Source organism: Chelonoidis abingdonii, chromosome 2, assembly GCF_003597395.2.
Source record: "Chelonoidis abingdonii isolate Lonesome George chromosome 2, CheloAbing_2.0, whole genome shotgun sequence".
Lineage (NCBI taxonomy): Eukaryota > Metazoa > Chordata > Testudines > Testudinidae > Chelonoidis > Chelonoidis abingdonii.
Window position 1 is genome coordinate 244,183,642 of NC_133770.1, and position 22,272 is coordinate 244,205,913.

A 22,272-nucleotide genomic window follows, 5' to 3' on the forward strand; every position below is an offset into this window, starting at 1 on the left:
AATTATCTCTGTAACTTCAAGATGTAAATATTACAGGGTCCTATAGTTTACAGACAAAGGAAGAAACCCTTCCTCCAGTACCGATACAAATCAAAATATTCCCAGAAACTACACATATAAGAGTTAACCAGCCAGATCCATACGTGCAAATAGAGTAAAACGAACAATTAAAAAGCTTAAATTGCCTGTTCTACTTACTATTTGAACAGAACTTTAGAGAGCCTGTAGTAATGTCTGGTCCCTCTTATACCCCCGAGAAAAGACACACACACAGAACAAAGGACCCACACCCAAAACTTCCATCCACACAGGGTTGAAAGTATCTTGTCTCCTGATTGGTCCCCTGGTCAGGTGTTTAGTTCCCTGTTTGTTAACCCTTTACAGATGAAAGAGACATTAACCCTTAGCTATCTGTTTATGACACTCATGGGTCCAGTCAGGGAGATCCTAGCCAGGGCCCAAGGGAGGCAGAAGGTCTGGTACGACAGCTCAGCCTATAGCACCGGGGACCAGTGAGGGTTCTCATCCTGCTGAGGAAGAATAAGTTGCAAGCTGTCTGGGATGGGCCCTTCAAGGTCATCAAGCAGCTGAATGAGGAGAACGATGTTTTCCAACTGGCCTGGGCTCACTAACCAAGCTGTCCACTGGGTGGAGACAGGAGCCAGGGCTCCCATCTGGTGTTCCCCATTCAGAGTAACTGGGAACACAGCCCAGGCCCTGGAGGGAGAGGTCAGAGACATGATGGTTTTAGGGGTGATCCAGCCATCCATCAGCCCCAGGGGCCTATTCCATGGTGCTAGTCCCCAGGAAGGAGGGGTCGATCCAATTCTGTGTGGCCCATCAGAAGATCAATGCCATCACCATGTCTGGTTCCTGCCCATGCCTAGGCCTGATGGGATCCTGGATGGGTTGGGAGGGACTCGGTACCCCATGACCAGGGATCTCACCAAAGGCTACTGGCAGGTGCTTTTGGATCCAGATGCCAGTTTGAAACTTGCTTTTGTCACCCCTGTGGGGCTGTACCAATCTCCAGTCCTACCTTTTGACCTCAAGGAGACGCCTGTCGCCTGCCAGTGCCAGCAGGATCAGTTACTGAGGGGGAAGGAGAATTTTACCCTAGCGTACATTGATGATATTTATGCCTTTAGCCAAACCTGGGAGGACCATGTGTCCCAGGTGAAGAGGGGGCTAAGTTGTCTCCAGGATGCAGGGCTGACTGTAAAAGCTAGGACATGCAAGGTGGAGATGGTAGAGGTGTTGTATCTGGACCACAAGGTGGGAAGCGGCTGCCTAAAGCCAGAGACACCCAAGGTGGGAGTGATCAGAGACTGGCCTGCTCCCCAGACTAAGAAGCAGGCCCAGGCCTTTACTGGGATGGCAGGGCACTACCAGAGGCTTGTGCCGCACTTTAGCTCTGTGTCAGCTCCCATCACTGAGCTATGCAAGAAGGGTAAGCCAGACAAGCTGGTCTGGACTGGGCTGTGCCGGAGGACTCTCTGCACTCTGAAGGAGGATCTGGTCAAGTGCCCGGTGCTGGGAAACCCAGACTTTGACAAGTCCTTTATGGGGTTCACTGATGCCTCAGACACAGGGCTTGGCATGGTGCTGAGGCAGGCCAGTGCAAAGGGTGAAAAACACCCATCTTGTACCTGAGCGGGAAGCTGCTGCTGCTGCAGGGCTAAGGAGCCACAGAGAAGGAATGCCTGGCCATGGAGTGGGCTCTTAAACGGCTGCAGCCAGATCTATTTGGGCACTATTTCACTGTGTACAGGGACCACTTGCCCTGTCGTGGCTGCACCAGATGAGAGGGGCCAATGCCAAGCTCCTGAAGTGGAGTCTGTTTTTCTTGGATAATGAGATGGAGGCGGTCCACATTAGGGGGAGTACAAATGTTATAGCTGATGCTTTGTCCCAGAGAGGGAGGCTTGAACTTCCCAGGTCACTGGCTAAAGTGACCCTGCTCAATTCGGTCTTGCAGGGGGGAAGAGATGGGATGTAGTGGGGATTTTCCCTTGTTATGTTGTATGTGAGTCTTACTGTTTTGCATGAATGCGGTGTGTGCCTCAGTTTCCCTGTGTATTGCACCAATGTCTAGGTGGTGGGAATAAGGGTGTGTGACTTCTGCAGGGGCTGCTCCAGCTGCCTGCACGGATGCTATGGCTGCCCCTTTGTTACCTAAGGCCCAGGAGAGGGATGCAACCAGGTGACTCTTGGCCTGGGAAATGAGACAAAGGCCAGAGGAGGAGCAAGGGGCAGGGCAAGGGCCAAGCAGCCGGAAGTAAGTCTCTCTCAGCTGGCTTGGGGTGCCGGGGGAGGATCAGAGCCCTGGCTCTGGGTTCCCTTCCCCTTGTGGTGGATTTGGCTGAAAGTCACTGATTTCTGTGCTAACGCCATGTTTCTGTTGACTAATAAACCTTCTGTTTTACCCAGGGCCAGCTCCAGGTTTTTTGCCGCCCCAAGCAAGAAAAAAAAAGGGCTGGCTGAGATCACATGTGACTGCAGAGTTGGGATGAAGGGCCCTCTAACTTATCCAGGAGCCCCGCCTGGGTGGACTTACTGTGAGAAGCGCACGGTGTGGAAGGGGATGCTGAATGCTCCGAAGTCAGACCCAGGAAGGTGGAACAGTGTAAGCTTCTTGCTTGGGAGACAGTATGCTCGGAGAGAGGAGACATGATCCCCTAGAGTCCTGGCTGGCTTCATATGGAGTAGTTCCAGAGCATCACCCCTGTGACTCTGTGACAGGAAATAATTGTGATGCTCCTTGTTTGGAGTCCAAAATATCCCCTTCTCTCCCTTCATACAACCTGGCAGTTCCACTGGTGGGTATATGAGGGATGGAGCCATGGATCTGTCTACTGCTTGCCTCTCCCCTACCTGTTCATGCACTGTGCACAAAACATATGCTCCTCCCAGCACTCAGTGCTAAAATCTGGGTAGCCTTATTGCTGCTGTGCCAAAGGTAGGAATCCTTAGTCTTCACTTCTCTCCAATGCTACTACTTTAAGACTAGTCACAACTTATCCCATGGTTTAAGTGCAGTGATGAAACATTGTAACTAAACTTGTGGCCAACTACATTTAAATGCCACTAGATCCAGAATGGACAGATATTTGACCAGTCTCTTACATACTGCTGGTCCTGTGACAGTTCATTGTATCACAATGCTACATAGTAGTAGATGAGCAGTATGCAAAATAGGGTCTTAGAGCTGCCCTTAGAGATAAAATTGAATCTCCAAGTCGATAGTAGTTAATGAGAAATTGTTCATTATCGATATGTTAGAATAAACTGTTTTAATGGGACTAGCAAAATAAACCCTCCATCTTACAGACAATGAGAAAGAAGATTTGCAGTGACATGTTTAAGCCATTATTTGTGCTGTGTGGGGGGTGGGAGTAATTTGGCAGGAACACCTGCAGTTCAAGGATGATTTTTAGAGTGTTTAAACATGAAATGACAGAAAGGCCTTGAAGCTAGTAACCTGTGACTGGGCTGAACTCTGGGAAATAATGTTTATTTTCTAGCCACTATTTTCTACAGGAAACAGCAGCAAGAAACTTAGGGTAACAGTCTAATCTATAGTGGCTGGCTCTCCCTGGGTGTAGTTTAAGTCTTTCACAGAAATAAATAAAACTTGGCTTCTGTCCAAACACATGATCTTTTATTTGTTTCACAGAGTCCACAGTTGTGTGAAGTTTAGAGCAGGAAAAAAGTAACAATGTTAATTCACTCAGCTGTTTGTATTTTGTGCAATGAAAAAGCAAATATTTAAAATATTCTACCTCATTAAATACACATGGGAAGTTATGCCAGGTCTATTTAGGGAAGGGGTGGGCAAACTTTTGGCCTAAGGGCCACATCTGAGCATAGAAATTGTATGGCAGGCAATGGCTGCTCACAAAATTAGGGGTTGAGGTATGGGAGGGAGGGCTCTGGCTGGGGGTAAAAGCTCTGAGGTGGGGCTGGGGATGAGGGGCTTGGGGTGCAGGAGGGGGGGTGAGAAGTGTCATAAACAGATAGCTACGGGTTAATGTTTCTTTCACCTGTAAAGGGTTAACAAAGGGAACCAAACACCTGACCAGAGGACCAATCAGGAAACAAGATTTTTAAAAGCTCAGGGAGGGAATGTTTGGGTGTGTGTCCCTTTGTCTGTCTCTCGGCTATGAGAGGGATCTTTCTACCTTCAAGCTTCTAATCTTCCGTTTCCAAGTGTAAGTACAGGTATAAGATAATATAGGTTTTTATATTGTTTTTGTATTTACATGTGTGTAGTTGCTGGAATGGTTAAATTGTATTTCTTTTTTGAATAAGGTTGTTTATTCATTTTTTCTTTTGAGCAATTGACCCTGTATTGTCAACCTGATACAGAGATTATGTTTATGTGTTTTTCTTTCTTTTTATATAAAGCTTTCTTTTTAAGACCTGTTTGAGTTTTCTCTGGGTAGGCTAAGGAATGAAGGGAAGGGAAATTCTCTTTGTGTTAGATTTACGGAGGGTGAATGTGTGCAGCCTCAGGGGAAGAAGGGGGGGGGGAAAGGTGAATTGTCCTCTCTGTTTTGTAATTCAAGGAGTTTAAGTACAGTAATCTTCCAGGATAACCCACGGAGGGGAAGCCTGGGGAGGAAGTAAAGAGAAGACAAGGGGAGAGGGGTTATTTCCCTTTGTGGTAAGACTCAGGGCATCTGAGTCTTGGGGTCCCCCAGGGAAAGTTTTGGGGAGACCAGAGTGAGCCAAACACTGGAAATTTTTGGCTGGTGGCAGTGCTATTAGATCCAAGCTGGTAATTAAGTTTGGAGGTTTCATGCAGGCACCCACATTTTGGACTCTAAGGTTCAGAATTAGGAATTATGCTTATGACAAGAGGCCTCTGGGCTATGACTGAGGGGTTTGGAGGGCAGGAGAGGGATCAGATCTGGGGCAGTGGGTGAGGGTGCAGGCTCTGGGCGGCACTTACCTCAAGCAACTCCCAGAAGCAGCAGCAGCACATCTCCAACTCCTACACAGTGCTGGCTAGGGAGCTCCGCTCCACCTGCAGGTGCCACCCTTGTAGCTCCCTTTGGCTATGGTTCCTGACCAATGGGAGCTGTAGAGCCAGCGCTTGGGGTGGGGGCAGCGTGTGGAGCCCCCTGGCTGCCCCTACACGTAGAAGCTGGAGGGGGGACATGCTACTGCTTCCAGGGGCCATGTGGAGCTATGGCATGGGGCAAGCTCCCAACCCTGCTCCCCAGTGGGAGCTCAAGGGCTGGATTAAAAGGTCTGATGGGCCAGATGCAGTCCACGGGACATAGTTTGCCCACCTCTGATTTAGGGCCAACAGTTAGACATTACAAAACCTAATGTGAGAGGAGGTGCTTCTATGCGTCTTTTAAATGCTGCTTAAACAGTTTGTGGTTTATCTCAAGACATTCCCTTGCAGCGTATATAAGCTCAACATTGTGCTGCCACATGAGACAGTAAAACTGAAAAAAATAAAAAAGTGAAACTGAGTTACCGGAATTGAATGAAACATGAAAAGGAAACAAAGACATGAATCAGATTTTAAAATGCTTTCATTACTAATTAATTAAGGTGCTCTAAATGAGAGTAATTTAGAGCATTTTAAACTCCTCCCAACAGTCTGTCTGTCATCTCTTGTCCTACACTTAGACTGTAAACGTTAAGATAGGGACAATCTCTTATTCTCCATCTGTACAGCATCTAGCACAATGGGGTCCTGGTCCATGACTGGGGCTAGCGGGCATTATAGTAATACCACCACTAATAAATGTACCCAACACTGCAGGAAATGTGTAGTCAGAAAGACAAAGTCCCTTCCTTATAAGAACTACTTACAAAATCACTCAGATTACCATGGTATCTGAGACAGCAGTTCAAACATAATAAGGGGCAGAGACAATTTCAGTGGTGAAATCCGTGCTGGAAATCTTTGCAGAAGAAGTGTGTTTTAAGGAAGGCTATGGGTAACCAGCTGGCTTGCTCCATTGGCTGGAGACCCTGGCCTGAACCAACCTAATTACAGAATGAGCATCACCTGAAGGGAACCAGGCAATTCTCCATGCAGAGGAGAAGGTGGCTGCAGTAAAGGGGGGAAAAGCCAAGTTTATGTGGTGATAAAGCTGGGGAAAGAGTATGTGTGACCAGCAGAAAGCTGAGAGAATAAGGAAAAGCTCTCTAGGCAGGGAGGCTTGAGAGATCCTGATAACAAAAAGACTGAGACCTAGAGAAGAGCTTAGAGGTCGGGTAGGAAGTGGCCTAGGGAAAACTGAAGTACAGGTAAAGGAGCAGACCTAGCTGTTCACTACAGGGCTCTAGGTCAGGAACCAGAGTAGAGGGTGGAATGAGGCTTCCATACTGACACCAATGAAAGAGGTGTACAAGCCTATCACAAGAGTTATTGAGCTTAGTAAGGGAGTGACAGACTGAATAAAATCCCCAGAGAGGGGGAAGAATTCTTTTGAAGACATTTTTGGGACTTTTAGTTTGGACAATTGTGACCCTGAAGGGGGTGGACTCCAAAGGGTGACCTAGCTAGAAGGACACGTCCCTGGAAGAGAAGACATCACACTGTCAGAGGGACCATTGGTGGGTGGTGCCTGAGAACCAAGAACTAATATGGCATGTGTAGCCATGAGGTGGTGCCTAGCAACGAGCTGACTTTTACACTATGATAGAAGAGGAGGGGTACACATGTCACATGAAGTGGGGAGGTTACTTACAAAAGGAGCATTGTAGAATGAGGTGCAAAGTCAGGGCAAACTAATGACATGGAAGAAAGGGAGTGATTGTTAGACCGGCTATGATGGCACACACAATGTGAGGGGGTGTAGGAAAAAATAAGTGCATAGATTGAGGTGAGGGTATATATTGTATATAGAGCATGTGGTCTCGACACTGAGAATTGAGAAGCTTGAACTTGATGCAGAAGGAAAGAGGAATCAGTGAAGGAATTTGAGGAAGGTGATCTTAGCAGCAATATTTGGGAGCAACTGGGTAGGAGAAGTATATTGGGGGTATGCCAGAGAGCTGAAATGGATGATGACCAAGGCATGCGGCACAAAATAATGTTGTAAAGTCATAAAGAATCAGTAATGTACAAATCTGATTCCCTTGTGCTTAGGTGTATGACCCAACTGGCAAAGAAGGAGGTTTCTGAAGCCAGAAAGTAGTTAGTGCAACTGGAGGGTGGGCCAGGACCAACTGTGTGGTTGAATTAAGGATGAATTCTCACTGAGAGGAATGGGAGTGACTACTAAAGGAAGGCATTCACTGCATAGAAGAGAGGCAAGAGGCCCAGGGGAGAGTAGGCTTGGGGATAGTTTCCCAAGAAACGAGCTCTGGTAAAGAGCCAGGAGAGATGCTGGGAAAGGGCAGGAGTGGAGTGAGCTTCTGCAGTGAGCCTTGACAAAAGGAGAGCCTAAGGGTTGGGGTTTTGGGAAAGAGAAATGTATTGACAGACAGTTAGTCAGCCTTGGGAGTGGCAGAAAAGGAACCAGACAGCCATGGAGAAAACTCTTGCATGTGTCTCTCTTTACATGAACAGGCAAGAGCTCTGCAGAGCCCAGGGGAAGGACTGAAGAGTCTGCAGATGAATGAGCCCAGGCAGGGACTGGGAAAAAGGGCTTAGAGACACGCCAAAGTAGGAAGTAGTCCAAGGAGCCCCAAGAGTCTGAGGGGAGCACACCTCAGCTTCTTGTTATAGAGGGTCCCTGGACTGGAGTCCAGAACAAAGGGAGGGCCTGGTTTTCCCCTACCTACCCTTAAGGAAGTTGGTGTGAACGCCCTTTGATAAGGGGACAGAGACCATTAAGCCCAAGTCAGGATGATGACATGATGTAAGATCATGGGACTCTGTTACCCTGAAGGGGTCAGACTGAATGTTATATGGGCTGAGTCATGAAAAGAAGCAGATGGGTGCTGGGCCGGAGTAGCTGTTGGCTGTCCTCTTCTTGCACCCTCTGCCTAGACATAAGGGGGCATGCTGGCTGGTGAGTCACTCATATGCCATGACATAATAAATATAGAGCCACCTGGGACTTTTATGGCTGTCACTGGCACTTAAATACCATTCAGATGGGTACTGTAGAAATACTGAGAGAGGCTATAATTTACACTGTGGGCACTTGGAACTTCATGGGAAGAGTTTGCATAGAACTGACTCTTCTATGCCAAAAACTCCAGTGTTAGTAAAGGAGCCAGATCCTCAGTTGGTATAATTGGGCAAAACTCCACTGAAGTCACTGGAGCTGTATCCATTTACGCAAGATGAGAATCTCTGTTACCTGTTAGGAGTATAGGGCCTAGACTAAATTAAAAAAAAAATGCTTTTTAAAACCTGAAGCTAACTAAGTGTATTAGTGTCTCCATTTCTAATAAGACAGAGTCAACACCAATGTAAGGAGGCTAGTGTGCCTGTGTAGTACTGCCCTCTATTGGATCAAACCAGATCTATTATAACTGTGTGTTCTAGGCCTGTGGTTCTCAAAACTAGGACCACCGTTTGTTCAGGGAAAGCCCCTGGCAGGTTGGGTCGGTTTGTTTACCTGCCACATCCACAAATTAGGCTCCCACTGGCTGCAGTTTGCTGCTCCAGGCTAATGGGGCCGCAGGAAGCGGTGTGGGCCGAGGGACGTGCTGGCCGCCCTTCTTGCAGATCCCATTGACCTGGAGTAGCAAACTGCGACCAGTGGGAGCTGTGATTGGCTGAACCTGCAGACATGGCAGGTAAACAAACTGGCCCAGCCCGCCAGGAGCTTTCCCTGAACAAGCGGTGGCCCTAGTTTTGAGAACCACAGGCCTAGAACACACAGTTATAATAGATCTGGTTTGATCCAATAGAGGGCAGTACTACACAGGCACACTAGCCTCCTTACATTGGTGTTGACTCTGTCTTATTAGAAATGGAGACACTAATACACTTAGCTTCAGGTTTTAGAAAGCATATGTATTTTTTAATTCAGCCAACTTATTTTCTGCTTCACTGGTAAAAGCAAACAGCAGGAGACTTTTTTTGTGATGTTTAAGGCTGGCCTCATCCAGACATCCTGTCTTTCTTAAAATAACTACTGCAGTACCTTGGTTAAGGAAGTTTACCTTGTTCAGATTCTGTCACATTCTGTTCTGTGTAACCAAACCCACAAACATATAATATTACGCTTTGCCAAATATGGGTTATGTTTTTTAAAACTGTACTATTGTCTGTATTATTTAATTTCCAAAAATATGAATTATAACTTGATATCAAGAGCCACCATAGTAATTAAAGCCAGCAAGCACAGTAAATAAGAAAATGATGAACAAAGTGATAGAAATGTCAGATATTTCAGACCTCTTAGCAAGATCCATTTAAATTCCAATAAATTGTCAATGAAACAGTTCCTCTACATCACTGAAACATACAGCCTCAACTTTCTACCTTAGAATGCTTAGGTAGTAATAAAATATTGTAGACACAGTAATTTTTTCTGGGATCAGAGTTTAGATTGTGTTTCTGTGTGATTGGGAGGGACTGATGTGTGCATTTGGGTAGACTCGACAGAATTTGTTTTTTCTTATAATTTTGAAGAGAAATCAGTATTAGTGTGTGTGGTTTTTTTTTGTTTAAAGTATCACTTTACAGTTTCACATTTGTGGGAAAGTATGGAGGGTCATGATAATTTAATGACAGCATATGTTAAGATTAAAAAAGTTAGAGCTTTGTAACTGTTAAAACACATTGTCAACATCACATGTAAAAAATATGCAAAGTAAATATCCTTAAATTGAACTCTTTAAGTTCTCAAGCAGCATTTTAATTTTGCGATCTGTAAATGTCGATTATTGATGGAAACACTTTTTGTTTTGAGTATATTGTAAAATTGAAATTTACTGACATTTATAAATTTAAAAAAAAAATCTAATGCTTTCAAGCCTAATGATGGGTGGCTGTATGTTGGGAATGAAAGGGAATTGTGGTGCTGAGGAGTCTCTGAGTATTATTTGGGGATTATGGTATTTGGGTGGCCTGGGATATGAACTGAGGTTAGCAGGGATGTTAGTCACCTTAGCTGGTTATCTTTGGTATGATAGTGGTGTGGTTTTTTTTTTGTTTTTTAAATTGCATTGACAGGAAAGATACTTGAACAACATCAACTCTAAAATAATGAAGTTTTTCATATGGGATAAGAAAGCAAATTCTTCTTCATGTACTCTTACTTTCATGTATGAACATGATGTAACAGCATAAACAGTTTGTTAGAGCGGTTCATAATCTGTCCGTGAAAAGTACATGAAGTATAGTAGCAAAGCTGCCCAACAGAGGTAGTGTTGTTTAGTGGCTAGAGCAAGGGCCTTGGAATCAGTTTATAGTCTTGGTTTTGCCACAGATTTAGTGTACCTTTTGGCAAGTCTATGTTTCAGTTCACCAGTTAGCTAATGCTAAGTATACTCATTTTACAATCTAATGGACTTGTTACGTGAGACATATAAATCAGTGTCTGCAAAGTGTTTAGAGATTCTCAGGGGGGAGTTCCTCTGTAAATAGAAAGTGGTATTAACAAAATGACAAATCAAACCACCAGGATTTCCTTCAATATTGATCATTTGGGGTCTTTATATTTTTGACTTCTTACTATGGAATTTAGAAGACCCCTTAAAAAGGGAACAGAATAAAAGACAACTTTGGAGCATTTCTTTCCCTTTTTCCAGACTACAGGGATACAAACCTATATTGGGAAATGTATTTTCCAAAAGATCAGCTCCAATTAGCATGTAAATATTTATTTGCTTCTGTGGTAAGTCACAATGATTTGAAGGGATCACTCTGGTTTGTTTACTGTACCACAGTAACTAGGAGAATATTATTCAGTTTGTTTCTCAGTTAAGTGGCAAAAAATTCACCTACATAGAATGACTGACTGTTTTCAAATGGTAAACTTAGTCCTCATCAAACCCCTGAGTTTCTTTCAAGGCAAACTGAAGCCACACTTATTCAAAGAGTCAATAGAATAACAGTAGCATACATGGAAAGACTCTGCATCTAAATGGCTGTTTGCTTGCATGATTTATACTGAAGGAAACTTACTTCATGTAGTTGTCTTGGTACATGCTGGTCAATCACTATACCCAGGCACTCCCAGTTGTGCTTCCTGAGAAAGGAAAAAATAATTCTGCTAGTTTTATACACTATACATCACTTGCTTATTTAGCCTAAAGCGTCATTCCTTACCATCTGGGAGGCTGCATATGTCTAACATCATGTAGGGGAACTCTGTTCCTTATTAATGAAAACCGTGTCTTAAAATAAGCCCCGAGTGAGTGATTCAAGCAAGGCTGTAAAATGTTGAAGTGGGTATTCATCCTTTTCTCACAGGAAAACCTCTTATAAATAAGCTTTTCCTCATGGCATTTTAGACATCAAAGCATAAGCACCCCAATTAAGTCCACACTCAGCTGTATAGGTAAATAGCTGTATCTTCAAATGACGTACATCACCAAGCAACTCAGCACTCTCCAGATTTAATTCTGACTGGCAAGAACAGGTGGATGCCATGCAGCTTAAACTTGGAAAGATGACCCCAAATGACTATTAACTTACATCTGAAGGTTGTAAGATAAGGGTTAATTAAGGATCTTCCACAAGGGACATAAGATGTTCAAGTGAAAGGTAAAGGGAAGAACGTGCTGACACAGAAACAGGTCAGATGCTTTTTCTAAGGCTAAAAAATTATCTTAAACTCAGTATACAGTATCAGAGGGTAGCCTTGTTAGTCTGGATCTGTAAAAGCAGCAGAGAATCCTGTGGCACCTTATAGACTAACAGACATTTTGGAGCATGAGCTTTCATGAGTGAATACCCACTTCGTCGGATGTATGTAGTGGAAGTTTCCAGGGGCAGGTATATATATGCTAGCAAGCAAGCTAGAGATAACGAGGTTAGTTCAATCAGGGAGGATGAGGCCCTGTTCTAGCAGTTGAGGTGTGAAAACCAAGTGAGGAGAAACTGGTTTTGTAGTTGGCAAGCCATTCACAGTCTTTGTTTAATCCTGAGCTGATGGTGTCAGAGGATGGCACCAATGAAACGCTCAGCAGTTTCTCTGTTGAGTAACTGGTCCTTAAGTTTTTTGCTGGCAGTGATGGTCCCACATTAAGGTCTGCGAAGTGTGGCAGGAAGGTTAAGTGCTCTTTCTCCTCAGTTGTATATTTGCCATATTTCCGAATACCATATTTGTGTCCATTTATCCTTTGAGAGACTGTCCAGTTTGGCCGATTGTACATTAGCAGAGGGGCTTGTCTGCATATGATGGCGTATAGTAATATAGGGGGTTTTGGACGTGCGGTAGAACCGGTGAAGGGGGGCTGATCTAGTAGGTCCTGTGATGTGTCGCGGGTAGGTATGTGGGCAGAGTGGCATCGGGGTTTGTGCATGGATGGTCCCTGAGCTAGAGTTACATATGGGCGATGTGGCATTGCGGTGAGAAATACGTATTCAGGTTGCAGGTGCTGTGGCGAGTTGCCTGCCACGCAAGGCCTGAAAGTTTGGGTCATTGTCCAAGGATGGTTGTAAGATCCCTGACTGAAGGCATTGAAGGGGTTAGCTGGGGGCTGTAGTGATCCAGTGGAGGCGGGTTTTTCTCTGTTGTCTGCAGTAGAGGCTTCTGGTACACGTCGGCGCGCTTGATCTGTTTTTATTTTCCGTCGTGTGGGTACTGTAGTTGAGAATGCTTGGTGGAGATATTTTGAGTGTTTGGTCCTCTGTCTGAGGGTTAGACAGAGCGGTTGTACCTCAGTGCTTGGCTTAGACAATGGATTCGGGTGATAGGGCCCGGGATGGAAGCTGAGGCATAGTAAGCATAGCGTCTGTAGGTTTTCGATATAGGGTGGCGTTAAATGGTGACAACTCACTGATTTGCACCGTGTGGCTAGAAAGTGGGGACCTCCGTGAGATTGGTCCAGGCTGAGTTGATGGTGGGGGAAAGCTGTTGAAATTGTGGTGGAATATTTTCCAGAGTCCTTTTCATGGTCCAGATGATGAGTCATCATGTAGCGTAGGCAGAGAAGGGCAGAGTGGACGAGAGCTGAGGAGCGTTGTTCCAGGTCAGCCATAAATATTGGCATATTGTGGGGCCATGCGGTGCCCATAGCAGTGCCACTGATCTGGAGATATGAGTCATCAAACGGAAATAGTTGGTGTGAGTATAAAGGCACAGAGCTCAGCAGCCAGTGTGCTGTCGCATCATCAGGGATACTGTCCTGACAGCTTGTATTTCATCTGTGTGGGATGTTGTGTAGAGAGTCTCTACATCTCATGTGGCTAGGATGGTTTTGGGAGGTACCAATGTATGTAGTTTCCTCAGGAAATCAGTGTGTCAGCGAGATTACTGGGAGTGCTGGTGCATAGGTCTGACTAGAGAGTCACGATATCCGACAAGTCTTCAGTGAGAGTGCCAATGCCCGATGATGGGTGTCCAGGATTTCCGGGTTGTGGATCTTGGAGTAAAGATGGACGCCCCATCACTCAGCAGAGAGCTGGATAGCGTAGGTAGTCACGGGCTTGGCTACACTTGCAAGTGCAGCGCTGGCGAGGGGGTTACAGCGCTGCAACTTAGCAGGTGTCTACACTTAAAGCTCGACAGCTGTGCAACTCCCTGTTTGCAGCGCTGGCTGTACACCTGGGTCTCTTCCGGTGTAGCGAAGACACGCGGTGTCAGGTGGACACTCACCAGCGTTTTATGGCCTCCAGGGTATAGGACTTATCCCAGCATCCTTCAGCCTCTGGTCATCGCTTTGCATCCACTGCCCTGGCCAGAGCCTGGAGAGGAGGGGAGGTTGAGAGAACCCAAGAGGAGGCTACTGAGGTGTGTGGAGACTCCCAGGAGTCATGCAGCAGGAGGCATTTTCCAGCCAGGAAGAAGCTAGCCAGTGCGCAGCTGCTGGACTTGGTAGTGAGAACAGCAAGACCGTTCCTGGTAAGAAGCTTTTATTATAGGATGCAAATGTTTGGGAGCAGGGGTCTATGGCTGCCTGAAGCAGCCTAGAGGTGAAAGCCCATTGATATTCCACTGCTGCCTGGCTTTCCTTCACCAAGTCACGAAAACCCATGGCTTCCACAGTGAAGCAACCCCCACCCCACCCCTTCCCAGGTGAGCCACGAGGCAGCCCCCCTTACACTGTGAGCATGTGTGGGAAACTCGCCATCTCTATCTACAGCTGCGGCCTCTCTGTGCTATGCTCAGAATGTGTAAATGATGCTACAAAACTCTTAAAACAATGCAGGCTCTGTAACAGTTTATCTCTCGTGTTTTTTTTTTTTTAAGTGACCTTGAATACTGCTCCATCCGTGCAGACTCGAAAGACTGCAAAGCTTAAGAAAAACCAACAGGAAGACTAAGAGAGATGGTGAAGCAGTTATGAATCTGATTCCACAAAAAAAAAAGTGTGCAGACTGAGGGATAAGGAAACCATGAAAAGGGGAACAGGCGGCCAAGATAAAGGAGAAGGCGCAGAGAAAGGAGATAGCAGAAGAAGCATAGACGGCAGGGATGACTTAAAAAAAAGCCTCTCATCTTTCATGTATATTACTTCCATAACTATATGAATAATAATTATATACATTGCATCATATATGCTGTTGATTGGTTATTAATGACGCTGTTTCCCATGTGTGGGTCCCCGCCACTCCCTGGGGGGTGCACATGTGTTGGTTCCAAGCTGCTCCCGCAGGTATTGCCCTGGAAACTGCAGGCAGCAGTGAATGGGGCTGGCTGAAGGCAGGCAGGGGCTGGATCTGGAGGAGGGGCTGGCTGCAGGCAGGGCAGGGAGGGTGGGGCTGGTGGAGAAAGGGGTGTGGGGCGGTCGTTGCAGGCGGCATGGGATGCAGCAGGGGTGACTGGAAACAAGGCAGGGGGTGCGGGCTGGGCAGAGTGTGCAGAGCTGTGCGGGCACAGGGTGTGGGGGCTGGCTGGCTTTGGGCAGGGCTGCAGGGTGGTGCAGGGTTGCTGGAGGACAGGACAGGGTGGTTTGGCAGAGGTGGCTGGGGGCGAGGCTGGGCAGAGCTGGCTGCGAAGGCAGGGGGGGGCTGGGACGGTGGGGCAGGTCATGGGGTGCAGCAGAGGCAGCTGAACCCCGCCCTTTAAGTAGCCCCCCAAACCCCTTCTACTCGCGGGACCTTTTAATAGCCGCAGGAGCGCTGGGGATATGCAAGAGGGGCGCGGGCTCGGGACGCTATTTGAAGGACTGGGGTGGCAGAGGCAGCTGGAGCCGCCAGATCTTAAATACCCCCCTCACTGCCCAGGGCTCAGGGGGCTATTTAAAGGGCCAGGCGCCAGAGGAGAGCGGGGCTTGCCGGCGCTCGGCGGAGCTCCAGGGGAGAGCGGGGGCTTCTAGTCCGGGAGCTTCAGACGGGAGAGCCGGTCCTTGCCGTTGGGGTGAGGTCGCTCCGGCCGAGCTTGCCGGCCTTGCCGCACCCCGGTTGGTAGCGCGTGCAAGCTCCGCGACTAGCCCGCTCTCTCGGCGGAGCCCCGGTCAGAGCGCGGCAAGCGCCGTGATCCGCTCTCCTGGCGGAGCGTGACAAAGCCGCTGCCCAACTCTCATCGCTGGAGCCCGGGCCGGAGCAACCGCAAGCCCCGCCTCTCCGTCTGAGCTGCGGCCCGGAGAGCGGGGCCATGCCGGCGCTCCAGCCGGCGCTCACTTAAAGGAGCGGACCATGGAGCGACCGGCAGCTGGGAACGGGGTAAGTTTAAAAAAAAAAAAAAAAAAAAAGGTGCTAAGGTGCGGGGCTCCTCTTGAGGCGTGGTGCCAGATTTTCCTGGCCAGCATCGGTCATTGGAACAGGATAGCGAAAGACCGCACCCTCCCCTTCCCACAGCGACAAAAGTGGGAAAAAAAAATAAAAAGAAGAGATTAAGCCGTGCAGGTGGTTTGGTGTTTTATTTTTGTTTGGGGGGGGGCTCTGGGATAGCTGTGCCCATCAATGGTCACCACTCACTAACAGCCGGCGGCGAACTGGTGCAAGTGTGGACACACTGCAGCGCTGGTCGCTGTCAGTGTGGACACACTGCAGCGCTGGCCGTACACAGCTGTACGACCACAGCTGTAACTGCCAGCGCTGCAAAACTGTAAGTGTAGACAAAGCCACAGTATATAAGAGATGGCTTACCCAGTGTCAGACTTGAAATGAAGTGTCTTTCAAACAGCAGGAATTCTATATTCGAAAGATGAGACAAACAAGAATTTAAAATTAGGGCTGTCAGGCGATTAAAAAAATTAATTGTGCTATTAATCGCACTGTTAAGCATAATAGAATACCCTTCATTTAAATATTTTTGGGTGTTTCTACATTTTTAAATTGATTACAGTTACAACACAGAATTCAAAGGGTATGATACTCACTTTATATTTTTAATTACAAATATTTGCACTGTAAAAAAGAAACAAAAGAAATAGTATTTTTCAACTCACCAAATACAAGTACTGAAGTAGAAGCTCTTTATCATGAAAGTTGAATTTACAAATGTAGAATTGCAAAAATAACCTGCATTCAGAAGTAAAACAATGTAAAACTTTAGAGCCTGTAAATATAAACAAACTTGTTTGTCTTAGCGATTTGGCTGAACAAGAAGTAGGACTGAGTGGACTTGTAGCCTCAAAAGTTTTAAACGTTTGTTTTTGAGTGTAGTTATGTAACAAAGAAATACATTCATAAATTGCACTTCCATGATAGTTGCATTACAGTACTTGTATGAGATGAACTGCAAAATACTGTTTCTTCTTTACAGTGCAAATATTTGTAATAAAATAATGTAAAGTGAGCACTGTATACTTTGTATTCTGTGTTTGTAATTGAAATTAATATATTTGAAAATGTAGAAAAACATCCAAAACATTTAATTTTCAATTGATATTCTATTGTTTAGCAGTGTGATTAATCACTATTATTATTTTTTGTAAATGATTGGGGTTTTTTTGTTAATCATGTGAGTTAACTGTGATTGACAGCCCTATTTAAGACCTTTATTTCCTGTCTTGACTCTCCATGTGTCAGTAAAAGTGGCAGAGTTCTGTGGCACCTTATAGACTAACAAATGTATTGGAGCATGAGCTTTCGTGGGTGAATACCCACTTCATTGGATGGATGTGTTAGTAGTCATCCATAGATCTTTCCTTGTACCAGACTCATACAAGGTCAAATAATGGAACTTTCTTCCCTGAACCTTTCATAACTGCCATTCAGAGGAAATGGTGCATTTATTGCCAAGCTCACAGCCGTGAGCTGTCAGTACACAACTTAAACTGGACCTGATCAAGCAAGATGTGGAGCATATGCAGTGGCCTAGGGCACCATGAAATTTTGGGGCACCAAATTGCCCCAGATTTCATGGTGCCCTAGGCAGCTGCATGCTGCATATGCGGCAGCACCTGCCCTGGTGACCAGTCCTATCCCTGGGCTGGCCCCCCCTGCAAGGGGCAGGACCTTCCCTAGGTGGGTGTAGGGCCCTGGACAGTTCCCTCTGCCCTGCCTCTTACCCTTCCCCCCCTGCTCTGCCCCTACCCTGCCCCCATTCCACCTCTTCCCTCAGCAATCCCACACTCACCGGCAGCAGCACGAAGCGGAGCAACCTGGCCTCAACCCACTCCAATCTGCCAGCTCTCAGCCGCGGTGCTCCACTTCCCGCCACCAGTGAGTGCAGGGAAAGGATTGCCCTCTGCACTCACCAGTGGCGGGAAGCAGAGAGATGTGGCCCACTCCGCTTCCCTTGCCCTGGCCCCAGCCATGTCTCTTGGATTGTGGGGGAAAAGACCGCCCCCAGTGCTCACCAGTGATGGGAAGCGGAGCGCCACGTCTGATAGCTGGTGAAGTAGAGTGGACTGGGGCTGGGCTGCTCCACTTCCTGCTGCTGTCGGTGGTAGTGGGGTAATCTCTTCCTCCAAGTCCCCTCCCCTGAGCAACATGACTGGGGCCAGGGCGAGGGAAGTAGAGCAGGCTGCTCCCAGACCCGCTGCTAATCCTCTGGGCCTGTGGGCCCCCATAACTGGCCCCCCACTGCTTCTGCCTCCCAGACCCTGGGGGAGGGGGAAGGCCTGGGGCCCCACACAGCCTCCCCCCCAATGGGGGCACTGCGTAGGGCACCCAAATGGCTAGGCATGGCCCTGCTTAGGAACCAATGTGAAGGCTTTGGCCTAAATGCTGGGGTAGAAGAGAGAGAGGATTTGTTTCACAATTTATCTAATCTTACTGTCTGTCGAGAGGCTGATAAACTCATCCCCATATTTATAACTTGGTGTCAAACTAAAGAAGAAACTATCATCTGGTGGACCAGAGTGCTAAAGGAAAGAAGTAAAAATTAGATTTACACACTTGGAACGGAGGGACTAGCATTTGCTGTAGGTGCTGTGCTATGTAACTGATACTCAATAGTTAGAGCACTTCATTTTCAGTTTTTTTTTTTTATTTCATTTAATTTTTTCCTGGGAATTTCAGTGTTTATTATCACTACAACAACACCAGTGAAAATCCGTGCAAAAACTATAGATAATTTTTCTGGGTAAATATTGGGGTTTATTTTGGTGGATGGAAAGACCAGGGGAATATATTCAATCGATCGATGAATAGAATTCAAAGCATTAATGTAGTTTTCTGTAGAACTAAAACAGAACTCAAAACACAATGCCACCTCTGAGTTTAAGAAAGCAATATAGCTCTAATCCCCAAATAAAACTTTTCATTTGAATAAACAGTTTACTGTTGTAGACTGTGATGATAAATGGGGGGATGGCGGGAAGCTCCCTTTTATGGACACCCAAGCCAGCTAGTTAGCTATAAAATCCCTGTTAGTAGCTGTTCTCTACTTGCTTTACCTGTAAAGGGTTAAGAAGTACACAGGTAAAAGGAAGGGAGTGGGCACCTGACCAAAAGAGCCAATGGGAAGGCTAGAACTTCTTAAAATTTTGGGGGGAAAAGCTTTCCCTTTCTCTGTCTGTTTTCCGGAGAAAGGAGACACACAGCAGCAATGCTATAAGAAGCCTTAAGGGGCAGATATGGAAAATCATCAGATCATACCTAGACCTACTTACTTGAAACCCCAGATATGTAAGTAGATCAGGAAGTGTCTAGAAAGACACAATTAGGTTTATCTCTGTTTTATTTCTTATTGGCTTATGGACTCCTCTGTGCTAACCCCAAATGCTTTTGTTTTGTTTGTAACCTTTAAGCTAGACTTCAAGAAGGTTATTCTTGATGTTTAAATTTTTGTAAGTGGGTTTTTTAAAATCTAGCAAAAGCCTAAATTCCAAATGTATCTTTTTCTTTTTTTAATAAAATTCACCTTTTTTTAAGAATAGGATTGAATTTTTGTGTCCCTAAGAAGTTTGTGCCTATGATTAGCTTCCCATTTTAGAGTGTCAGATCTTTAAACCATTATCTGCTAACGACTTGAAATGTGTACGTGGTGGGCTTGAGATTCATCAGTACTTTCAGATGTGCGCACACTTCAGAGCTTGTGTCTGTGCGTGTTTTGTTTTTGCCTGTATCTTCTAGACTAATACATAGTCTTACTTCAACAGGCAGCTTTGCATATACACACAGACTAATGTATTATCGTAATATATAGAAAAATACATTGCGTGAGACTAAGTTATTTTTTATATATTATACAAAGGAAGGGTGAAAATCAGAAAAAAAAATGAATAATATTTTTTTGTAAAAATTGACTTTAAACTAAAAACAAAGGGGCTTTTATCCATAGTGAATTCCTTTCATATTTAGATAATACTGCTTCCTAATGTGTGGAGACTTGAGTTCTGTGTGTTAGCTCTTCCGCTGACTTTGTGGTCTTTAAGTCATTTACTGCCCTTTCTGCATTGGTCTTTCAATCTGAAAAAATATTATAGTAACCTCATCTGTACAGTACTTTGATGAAGACCACTGTTCAGTCCTGAGAAAAAAAGATTGAGGGAGAACCTGACAAGTCTTCAGATAAGTTAAGGGTTGTTATAAAAAGGATGGTGATCGATTGTTCTCCATGTCCGTTGACGGTAGGTCAAGAAATAATGGCCTTAATCTGCAACAAAGGAGATTTAGGTTAAATATTAGGAAAAACTTTTTAATATAAGGATAGTTAAGCACTGGCATAGTCATCCAAAGAAACTTGTCTGGGATTCCATATTGGAGGTTTTTAGGAACAGGTTAGACAAGCACCTCTTAGGGTTGGTCTATATATACTTGGCCCTGCCTCCATACAAGGGGCTGGGTTAGATGATTTCTTGAGGTCCCTTCCAGCCTAAGTTTCTATGCTAGAAGTCTGAGTATTCCTGTAGCTGTGCAGGATAACAACTTACATGCTGGTTCAACCTGAAAGAACAGATATTTTGATGGTACATTCTGTTGTCAATGATAATACTCGCAAGAAAAGCGATCTCAGATTTCAAATCCTTTACCAAGGTATTATCCTTATTTTGCAGATGGAGAAACTGAAGCACAGAGGAATTAGTGACTTGTTCAACATCAAACACTGAGTCTGTGGCAGAGCTACACAAACACACACAATCTACTCCTTCCATCCTCTATTCATTTTGTCATTTTAGACTACAAGATCTTGGAGGCAGAAATTGTTTTGCATGTGTTTTTACAGTGGGGCCCTGATCCTGGTGCAGGGGCGGGGACGCTGTGCTATCATAATAGAAATACTTAACTTCCACAAAGTTTGTTTGCGCTCAGAACCAGTGTTACTGTTTGGTAGCTCTGTAGTAATCGGTCTCAGTTGTGAAGTTCAGATCTAAATCTAGATCCAGATTCAGGGGATTCCAACTTGTATGCTGGTTTGGGCCCGTCTCTATTTCCAGCCCAATTCACACACCCAAGAAGCTTGGAGAGGCTCTGGATAAACATGAGAACTTCTGGGTGTTTGTCGGCATCAAACTGGCACTAACTTTATTAGTATGAACATTTTTGTTACTAGGGTTTATGGCTAATTTGCTGATAGCAGTGATAAAACAAGTTGTGAACTGTTACCCCACCCAGTTAAAAGAACCTTAAGGAAATAGAAGGCTGCCTGTGCAAGGGGATTTTGGTGACTCAGTACTAGTCATTGATTAACAGAAACTCAGTGGCGTGAGCACTGAAACAATTCCATAGTCAACTACAAAGTCAAACAACTTTATTCACGTAAGCCTTTATTGTAAACTAGACTGGGAAACTTTTTTTGTTTTATTTGGTCCATTTGCATTACTGGTAAATCTTCAAGTTATCGGTTGGCTTGTGACAGCCTGTGAGGGAAAACTCTTCACTTACCCCAGTCAAATAATTTTTGAACATCAATAGTGTTAAATCCTAAACAGTAACTGAGCTGTGAAAGGAGAGGGCTGTGAAAATAATCTGTTTTCCATCAGGATTTTGAACAGAATTAATCTTCAGAACTTTGAACCTTTTCAGATAGACGCATGCCCCCTTCTGTCAATGTTCTTTAGTTTTATTCTTGAAATGTTCTGGATCTGGAATGCAAAGTGGAAAAGGCCATGAGGAATGGGAATAGAGAGAGAGTCTTCATTAGTTCAAACTCAGCCCATTTGGTAGCGACATTGGCAAGGGACTATATTATGAGTCTGAGGAACAACTCTGCCATTGTAAATCTAGAACAGGGGTTGCCAAACTTACTGACCCTCTGAGCCACATACAACAATACGTGGGAGGCACCTGCTGAAGCCCTGAGCTCTGGAGGCACACTCAGTGGGGCTGAAGCCCCAAGACCCTCCTCCCTGCTGGGCAGAAGTCCCTACCCTACCCCCCTGCTGCAAGGCAGAGGTCGTAAGCTCCCCAGCCTGATAGGTGGCGAATGGGGAGGGCAATTTTTCCCTCATTGTATTTTGTCTGTTTGCATGCGTCTCAGTTTTGTACACTGGCACTGTAAACATTGTGATATATATTAATGGAAGTAAGAGATACTACCATAGATACCGGGTGAACTGTGCTTTATACCCTTCTTGTCCCTCTCAAATACACAAGCCTGGCTTCCTTCGTCTTTCTCAAAGGTGGAACCTACAGTCCAACTACTCTGGGGCTGGATCTCTGTGTGGCATTTCCCCCATCTCCCAACTCTGTTAACATGACAGGTCCAACTGTGCTTGACATCTGAGAGTCCTTTTCCTCTGGGGCCTGTTACTGGAGCTTACTTAAAATGACTTAAACATCATCTTCAGCAAAAAGCATTATTTATGTATGCAGGGTCTGAGTGAGCTCTTCCTTGACATCTTGTGGGATGGGGGTGTGTGTGTGTGTGTGTGTGTGTTTGTGTGTAGATTTCA

General features: G+C 45.6%; 1 long non-coding RNA gene across 1 annotated transcript in view; it reads left to right on the forward strand.

Annotated features, from left to right (window-relative positions):
• The window catches only part of LOC142046242 (uncharacterized), a 64,627-nt gene extending 42,958 nt beyond the window's left edge, over positions 1–21,669 (forward strand). Inside the window, exon 3 of the long non-coding RNA XR_012655133.1 lies at positions 20,434–21,669. This is a non-coding gene — a long non-coding RNA (uncharacterized LOC142046242). The remainder of the gene's footprint in view (positions 1–20,433) is intronic.
• The last annotated feature ends 603 nt before the right edge of the window (positions 21,670–22,272 follow it).